Below are 9,469 nucleotides of genomic sequence, written 5' to 3'. Positions count from 1 at the left end.
GTTCTGTATGAGAGTACAACCAGATGAAATTAGCTTGGCAGGCACTTGACTGTTGCTTTTTTAATTAGACTTATATTTAGCAGACACTTTGCATACCTGTTCTCATGCTTGTATATGGAAAATAATCAACTACTTTCGTGTCATGAATTCAAGAATGATAGGACAGGAGCATGATCCAAATATAGCTCTATACTAGCTCTTGTACTTAGCAACTTTTGCAGGCAAGCTTCCATTGTCCTAGCCAGTAAAATAGCCCAGAAGGCTGTACTTTAGAAAGAGGTAAGCATTTTATTTGTTCAACCTTTTAGTTGTCTTGTAATTCTTTCCAGATTGGAATAATTTTATAAGTCCATTACCCAGCTGTTGTGCTGACATTTGCAGTGGTCAGGGACTTCTTCCTTTCATAGTTAGTTGGCTCTGGTGACTGGAAAGCAGTTTTGGAGAGCCCTAGTAAGCTTCACTAGGCTTCTAAATATCTGGAGAAAAAAATACCATAAGGTGGATTCAGAGCTCTTCTTTCTTAAGATGCATTTAATTTTTTATTTTATTTATTTACACTGCAGTCATTAACCCCCCTCCCACAGTTCCTCATCCCGTTCTTCCTCACCATTACCTCCAAGCCTGCACTTGCTCCCTCCCTCTGCCTTCTGTGATTATTTTCTTCCCCCTTCTAAGTGGGGTTGAAGCCTCCTCACTTGGGCATTAATGCTTGTTATACTTCTTACAGTCTGTAGATTATATTTAGGTATTCTGTACATTTTAGCTAATATTCACTTATCACTGAGTGCCTACCTATATATGTACTTTCAGGTCTAAGTTAACTCACTAGTTTCACCTATTTGCCTAAAAAAATTCATGCTGTCCTCATTTTTTAATAGCTGAACAGTGTTGCATTGTGTAAATGAACCACATTTTCTGAATCCATTCTTTGGTTGAGGGACATCTGGGTTATTTCCAGCTTCTGGCTATTACAAATAAGGCTGATATGAACATGGTGAAGCACATGTCCTTGTGGTATGGTGTGGCATATTTTGGGTATGCCACATTTATTTCCAGAGCAGTTGTAGAAGTCTCACAGAATTTCACAGAGCAGTTTGAAATCTCACAAACAGTGGAGGAGATTTCTTTTTTCTTTTTTTCCCACATTCTCACCAGCATATGATGTCACTTGAGTTTTTGATCTTAGCCATTCTCATTGGTGTGAGGTTGAATCTCGGGTCCTTTTGATTTGAATTTCTTTGATGACTAAAGACTTTGAACATTTCTTTAATTGCTTCTCAGACATTCAGAATTCTGTAGTGAATTCACTGTTTAGCTCTATACCTGATTTTTTTTTTTAAATTGGAATAATTGGGGTTTTGGAGATTGGCTTCTTGAATTCCTTGTATGTTTTGAATATTAGTACTCTGTCAGATGTAGTTTCAGTGAAGATTTCTTTCCCAATCTGTAGGCTGCCGATTTGACATATTGACTGTGTCTTTTGGCTTACAGAAGCTTGTCAGTTTCATGTGGTCCCATTTATCAATAGTTGATCTTAGAGTCCAAGCTTTTGGTGTTTCTTCAGAAAAATTTCCCCTATGAGTATGAGTTTGAGGCTCTTTCCCACCTTTTCTTTTATTAGATTTAGTGTATCTGGTTTTATGCTGAGGTTCTTGATTCACCTGGAGTTGAGCATTGTGCAAGTTGATAAATATGGATCTAATTTCATTCTTCTACAAGCAGACTGCCAGTTAGATGAGCACCACTTATTGAAGATACTTTCTTTTTTCCACTGTATGTTTTTGGCTTCTTTGTCAAAGATTTAGTGTACATAGTGTGTGGATTTACTTCTGGGTCTTTGATTCTATTCCATTGATCAAGCTGTCTCTGTACCAATACCATGCAGTTTTTAGCACTATTATAATAAAGCTTGAGGTCAAGAATGGGCTGGTGCGATAGCTCAGTGGGTAAGAGCACCCGACTGCTCTTCCGAAGGTTCGAAGTTCAAATTCCAGCAACCACATGGTGGCTCACAACCATCTGTAACGAGATCTGACTCCCTCTTCTGGTGCGTCTGAAGACAGCTATAGTGTACTTACATATAATAAAAATAAATAAATCTTTTTAAAAAAAAAGAATGGTGATTCCCCCAGAATTTCTTTTAATGTTGAATTGTTTTGGCTATCCTGGGTTTTTTCATTTTACCACATGAAGTTGAGAATTGCTCTCCCCACGTCTGAAAAGAATTGTGTTGAAATTTTAATGGAGATTGCATTGAATCTACAGATTGCTTTTGGTAAAATGGTCATTTTCACTATGTTAATCCTACCAATCCAGGAGCATGGGAGATCTTTCCATCTTCTGAGGTCTTCCTTGATTTCTTTCTTTCTTTTTTTTTTTTCAGGGATTGAAGCTATAAATTGCTTCTTTATATTTCGGTATGTGCCACAAATTTCTGATCTTTCCAAGAAATTTGACATGAAGAGATGTTGTATTTTGTTGAAGGCATTTTCATCATCTAATGATATGATCATGTGGCGTTTTTTCTTTGAGTTTTTTGTATAGTGTATTATGTTGAGAGATTTTTTTTTATAAATTGAGCCATCCCTGCAACCCTGGGATGAAGCCTGCATGATTATGATGAATGAAGAGTTTGATGTGTTCTTGGTTTCAATTTTTGAGAATTCTACTGAGTACTTTTGCATTGATATTCATATGCATGATTGGTCAGAAGATCTCTTTCTTTGTTGGGTCTTTGTGTGGTTCAGGTATCAGAGAAGTTGTGGCTTCATAGAGCAAATTAGGTAGTGTTACTTCTGTTTCTAGTTTATGGAATATATTGGTATCAGGTCTTTTTTGAAGGCCTGATAGAATTCTGCACTAAAATCATCTAGCCCTGGGCTTTGTTACCTTGGGAGGTCTTTGGTGACAATTTCTATTTCCTTAGGGGTTATGGGATTGTTTAGACATTTTGCCTGCTCTTGATTTAACATGGGTACATGGGATCTGTCTAGAAAACCATCCATTTCATCTAGATTTTCCAATTTTGCATAGTACAGACTTTTGTAGTAGGTTCTGATAGTTTTTTGGGATTTCCTCAGGTTATATTCCTATGTTTCTTTGGTTTCTGTTGTTATGTCTCTCTCTTCATTTCTGATTTTGTTAATTTGGATGCTGTCTTGTGCCCTCTACTTAGTTTGGCTAATGTGTATTCACCTTGCTGATTTTCTCAAAGAACCAGCTGTTCATTTGTTGATTTTTTGTATCATTCTCTTTGTTTCTAACTGGTTGATTTCAGCCCTGTTTTTGACTAGTTTCAGCTATCTACTCCTCTTGGGTATATTTGCTTCTTTCTGTTCTAGAGCTTTCAGGTGTGTTTTAAGTTGTTTGTATGGGATCTCTCCAATGACTTTATGAAGGCACTTAGTGCTATGAATTTTCTTAACACTGCTTTCATTGTGTTCTATAAGTTTTGGTATGATGTGTCTCCATTTTCATTGAATTTCATGAAGTCTTTGGCTTCTTTATTTCTTCCCTGACCAAGTTATCATTGAGCAAAGAGTTGTTCAGTTTCTATGAGTATATGAGATTTCTGTTCGTTTTGTTGATATTGAAATCTATCCATTGTCCATGGTGATCTGATAGAAACCATGGAATTATTTCATTGCTCTTGTATTTTTGAGGCTTGTTTTATGAATGATTAAATGGTCAATTTTGGAGTAGGTTTTGTGAGGTGCTTAGAAGAAGGTATATTCTCTTGTTTTGGGGGTGAAATGTTCTGTAGATATCTGCTAAATTAATTTAGTTCATTACTTCTATTAGGTTCACTATGTCTGTGTTTAATTTCAGCCATAATGACCTGTCCAATGGTGAAAGTTCATTTTTAAAGTCGCTCACTATTGTCTGGGGTTCAATTTGTTAAGTTTTTTATGAACGTGAATGCCTTTCCATTTGGGGCATGGATATTCAGAATTGAAACTTCCTCTTGGTGGATTTTTCTTTTGATGAATATAAAGTGTCTTCTGAATCTAATTTGATAACTTTTTGTTGAAAGTCTATTCTATTGGATATTAGTATGGAAACCTCATCTTGTTTCTTGGGACCATTTCCTTAGAAAACTTTTTTCCAGCCTTTTAGTCTGAGGTAGTATCTGTCTTTGTCACTGAAATTTGTTTCTTGTGTGTAGCAAAATGCTGGATAGTGCTTGTGTATCCATTCTGTTAGTGTCTGCCTTTTTATTGTGAAATTGGGTTCATTGATGCTGAGAGATACTAAAGAGATATGATTGTTAGTTCCTGTTATTTTTGTTGATAGATGTGGTATGATGTGTGTATGAGTCTTTACTTTTTGGCTTTTTGTGATCTGTTTAGTTTCCCATATTTTCTTGGATGTAGTTAGTCTATTTGTGTTGGGGATTTCATTTTACTATCCTCTATAGGGCTGGATTAATAGAAAGATAATGTTTAATTTTTTTCATGGAATATCTTGGTTTTGCCATCTATGATGAATGTTTTTCTGAGTATAGTATAATAGGCTGGCAATTGTGTTCTCTTAGGGTCTAGATGACATCTTTCTTTCAGACTCCACATTTCTCCATCTATTCTCCACTTAAATTTATAGTCATAATCATCCTCTCTAGCAAATTAAAACTCTCATTCTCCCGGGAAATAGGGAAGGAGCTGTTTCCCTAATGATCTCTTGATTGTGTCAATAAAGTAGCCAGGAGCTAATTGCTGGGCAAAGGGTAAAGGTGAGACTTCCAGGTCCCAGGAGGAAGTCAAGAGAAAGGAAAAGAAAAGATTTCAGGCAAGGCTTTGCACTGAGAAGAACACAACAACCATGTATGGTCTTGGGGCCACCAGAACTGGGGGCCTCCACCATCAGCAGATGACTGATATAGGTTAGCTGATAAGGTTAGGGCAGGAGATTCTCTGTCCACGAATTATCTGGCCAGTTCTAAAACAATAAAGCTGTCTGAAGTGTTTTTCATCCTTGAGCCAAAGCGGTGCAGAAGCTGGCTGCTTAACAAAATTAAGTAGGAGTGGCTGGTTAAGATATGGCAGCTCCCAGGAGAGATGCCAGTTGGCTGTTCGTGGAGGTGGCTGTTGTCAGGAGGGAGACCAGAGGCAGCCAATCTTACAGCTAAAGTGGGAGCACAGACCAAACTCCTGGAAAGGCGGTAGTGTGCTTTTTAACATTACAGGAAGCATGAAGATACTTCATTTAATGTTTAATGTTCTTTTAATATTTGATGCCTTCTCATTTACCTTTAAAACAAAGTTCAAAACCACAATTTTATCCCCATTTCATTAAAAATTTTCTTTACATATCAAATTCCTTGAATATATAATATAGTCCTCGTTTCCTTATGTCTACCCATGTATCCATACATCAATTGTTTCATCTTTCATGTATCCATGTATCCATACATATATCCATGATGCATGCAAAAAATATCTATTCATCCTCTTTTTTCATGTATTTCTTTATTTATTCATTTATTAACAATGGTATTTTCTATGTTTTTAATAGAGATACAGAAATTTTATTGTATGATGGGTATCACTTTTAATGTGAATAAAAAACAATTATTTTCAAACACCTAAAGCCCATTTGCATGTTCCTATTGATATTTGCCTTCTAGTATCAATGGAGATCCTACTTTTGGCATATCTTCAAAAGAACCATATTTGAAAAGCATCTGAGAACATGTTTCTCAATCAAGCAGCCTCTGAGTGCAGGGTGGAGCTAAAAGTAACAGTGATGGTGCTGACCAGCAAATCATATCTAGCACCATCTAGGACAGATCACAATTTTGCCTTAACAGGATTAGTAAACAAATCTATGCATATATTTAAACATCCAGATTATAAATAACCACAGTATGCTTCTACCTTAGGACACTCCCACAACAAAGATCTTCTCATTCTGTCTGTGACATGAAAGTAACAGAATTATAAGAGGAATAGCACCTACCTCCAAATTAAATTCACAATCCTAGTTTATCAGTAATAATTCTTCTTTAGCATCTTGCTACTTCAAGACTAAACCATCACCAATTATAGTATATAAAATCAAAGTGAGTAAAATGCTTGAAAATTGGTAGATGTATAAATATAAAAACAATCAAGAGTTTAAATAGCTATCATACACTAGTTGACAGAAATAGTTAAAATATTTGGCATTTTAATTTATTATAATTTTTATTATTCATTCTAAATTCCCTTTGCATTCAACTAATTATTAACTTGATCAACATTCTTCAGCAAGTGGGATGACTTAAACATATACTTTTGAAAAATCTAACTACTAGCTCTTCAATACTCAGAAACTTTTGTCATGAAGCACAGAATAAAGACATCCTAAGGAATATTCTGGATTTTGGTTACATTTTGTCTTGCCTTGGTTATTTAAATCATTTTCCATTACTCTTTTATAGTCATAAAATAGCATTAAACTTGATACACTGTCCTCACCCAAGTGCTCATCTCCATATAGTTCAGTGGACCCACTGTTGTATCTCTCAGAAGAACCTTGCTGTCCCAGGAACAAAGGTCTCTAAACCATCTGAACACAGGGTTAAAGGTAAGAAGAAGAAGAACTTTCCAGTTCATTTGCTAGAATTAGAGTATGAGTGATTACTCTTACTTTCATTACTGGGAACTTCCTTCTTTCATTTTCACAGGCATTGTACAAATCACTTTTAAATTCTGTATAGTGATTTTTCCAAGGCTGTGCTAAGTCGAGTTTCTATTATGTAGGTGCAATATTCTAGAAAGCAATATTCTAGAGTTTTCTGTATAATTATGAAAGTTAGAATCATGGGTGGTACTATTACAGGATACTTGATCATATTGTGAACTCCAAAACTGTGAACTGGAAAAACTTTGTTGTGGTGTGTCTCAACCCTATCACACACCATTTATCCAAGGGCTTTCTGTTTATTGTAAACAGATTGTTTTCATGGGGCTCAGCCCTAGTATACACCTTTAATCCAAAAAGATTTCTGTAAACAAGATTAAATAACATTAAAGAAAAGTGAAGAGGTGAAGTAAACAACCAGTTGACAGGGAGAGAACAAGAATAGAAAGTTGGGTCTTTAAGCTGAAGAGTATTTAAGACAATTTGGAGAAAGAGCCTTTTCCTTCTGGGACTTCAGTGGAGTAGTAAGTCAGCTGGATGTTTCAACTTGTCTCTGAGCGAGCTGGCTTTCACCACGGCATCTGGCTTCTGAGACTTTATTTGGTAAATCAACCATTTGGGACTTTCTTTCTCTCTCTCTCTCTCTTTTTCCTTCTCTTCCTTCCTTCCTTCCTTCCTTCCTTCCTTCCTTCCTTCCTTCCTTCCTTCCTTCCTTCTTTCCTTCCTTTCTTCCTTCCTTTCTTTCTTCCTTTCTTTCTTTCTTTCTTTCTTTCTTTCTTTCTTTCTTTCTTTCTTTCTTTCTTTCTTTCTTCCTTCCTTCCTTCCTTCCTTCCTTCCTTCCTTCCTTCCTTCCTTCCTTTCTTTCTTTCTTTCTTTCTTTCTTTCTTTCTTTCTTTCTTTCTTTCTTTCTGTTTTAAAAGCAAGAATAGAAGGTTATTGTCTAACTTTCCCCCTCTCTGTGTCTGGGAAAAGTGCACACTTACTGTACATACATGCACATGTGCATGTATATGGAGGCCAAATGATAGCCTCAGTCATTCCTCAGATGCTGTCTACTTATTTTTTGAGGCAGGTATTCTCATTAGGATATAATTCATCAAGCAGGCTAGCTAGCTGTTCAACACACGTCAAAGATCTGTCTACCTCTCTGCCTCTTCAGAACTAAGATTACAAGCACATGCCCCCCACATTCATCTTTCTTAGGTGGTATCTGCTGATTGATCTTAGGTTCTCAATAAATTTATTGGTGAATATTGTTCCACTTTTCACCTTATTTTTTTCTGCTGAATAGACTTCATTTAAAAAATAATGTTTAATGAAAGTGGTAGTTTAGAAGTAGACACGTTGATTCTGGTTAGTTAAAAGTGCTAGAATCACAGAGGCCAAACCCAAATCCAGAACAACTTCATTCACGTGAAGGAAAATTGATAGCTCTTCATTGGAAGGGACTCAATACAAATATAATATATAATAAATATAAATACAAGATGTCTGGATGCTTCTCTGAAGAATGATGCCATATTACAATATGATTTTCTTTTCTGAAAGGCAGGGCAATTGACAACCATAAGAGCCAGTGGAAGTCCATGTTCATAAATTGATGTATAACTTCAATTTATGTACTGGTCATTTTAGTCAAGAGTCCATTGGATAGGCACTGGTCAGTTGGCCAAAAGGCTGACTTGTTTAAATGTAGTGTCTTTTTGTTGTTGTTGTTGTTTGTTTTTTGTTTATTGGGACAAATATTGAAACAACTCTTCTTTGAGAAGCAGCTACTCAGGACACAATTGCCTGCTTGCTCTGACCTCCTTTTGTGATGCCTCTTTGTTATAACTCCTGATACCAGTTTTATGACCAATACCTTTCTCACAAACCTTCAATCTCATAGCCTAGGCATTAGTTATCGCTCCAGTTTCTTTGGAGAGCTACAACACTGACATGTCTCCTGGCCCATCACCTTGTAGAATTACAACTCAAATTGACTTCCAGTCTGACTGCAAATTTTGTAGCAGCTAAAACACTATTGAGAAAGAACAGTATCTGAGAATGGAAGGAGGATGCTTCCCTTATTCTGATGAAGCTGGTGTTTCAATCTCCTATGTGCTGAGTTGTATTTGTGTGAAGTGGCTGGTCTTCTTGTAAGGAGACACTATAATGTCTTGACTGAGATGCTTTAATTATCAGGCACTGACAATGACCTCATTTTCCTTCTGACTGCCTTGTGGCAACTTCTGACTCACCACCCCAGGTTGAAATAAGTAGACCTCACTGACACATATAAGAAATAACTGCTGAGAGTCTTACATGTTCACCATCAAAGGGTGTTTTCTCATCAAAGGGTGTTTTCTCTTCTTCCTTGTTAGCTACTGGAAGCGAAATGGCTTCTGCCTCTTATCTCTTTTCCATCTCCATGGAAAGTTTAGAAAGATACCAGGCTAGTGAAAGAGTCTGTGGGAAGTAGTTTCTCTCCTCTTCCCATGTGCCACAGGAGCAGCTTAGGGCCGTAGAAAGAGTGACAACTGTGCAACAATTCTTCAGCACAGTATTATTAGTCATCTTGTTGATATGACAAAATAAATAATGAAAGCAACTTAAGAAATGAAAGATCAGAGCCGGGCAGTGGTGGCATATGCCTTTAATCCCAGCACTTGGGAGGCAGAGGCAGGCGGATTTTTGAGTTCGAGGCCAGCCTGGTCTGCAATGTGAGTTCCAGGATGGCCAGGGCTATACAGAGAAACCCTGTCTCAAAAACAAACAAACAATAAAATGAAATATCAATTTTGTGTCACAGTGTCAGTACACAGTCCTTAATTGTAGAGAATACATGGTGGCTGGAGCATGATGTAGC

The 9,469-nt window shown here is 36.7% G+C and overlaps 1 long non-coding RNA gene across 3 annotated transcripts in view; it reads left to right on the top strand.

Annotated features, from left to right (window-relative positions):
* Nucleotides 1-208: 208 nt before the first annotated feature.
* The window catches only part of LOC115029761 (uncharacterized), a 32,431-nt gene continuing 23,170 nt past the window's right edge, over nucleotides 209-9,469 (top strand). For all 3 annotated transcript variants that reach the window (XR_003835325.1, XR_003835326.1, XR_015045945.1), the window contains exons 1-2: nucleotides 209-279; nucleotides 6,478-6,564. This is a non-coding gene — a long non-coding RNA (uncharacterized LOC115029761). The remainder of the gene's footprint in view (nucleotides 280-6,477; nucleotides 6,565-9,469) is intronic.

The sequence above is a fragment of the Mus caroli genome, unplaced genomic scaffold (assembly GCF_978045245.1).
Source record: "Mus caroli unplaced genomic scaffold, Mus_caroli_1 scaffold_18, whole genome shotgun sequence".
Taxonomy (NCBI): domain Eukaryota; kingdom Metazoa; phylum Chordata; class Mammalia; order Rodentia; family Muridae; genus Mus; species Mus caroli.
Note: the sequence above shows the minus strand (reverse complement) of the source record. Positions and strands in the feature narration are given on the sequence as shown.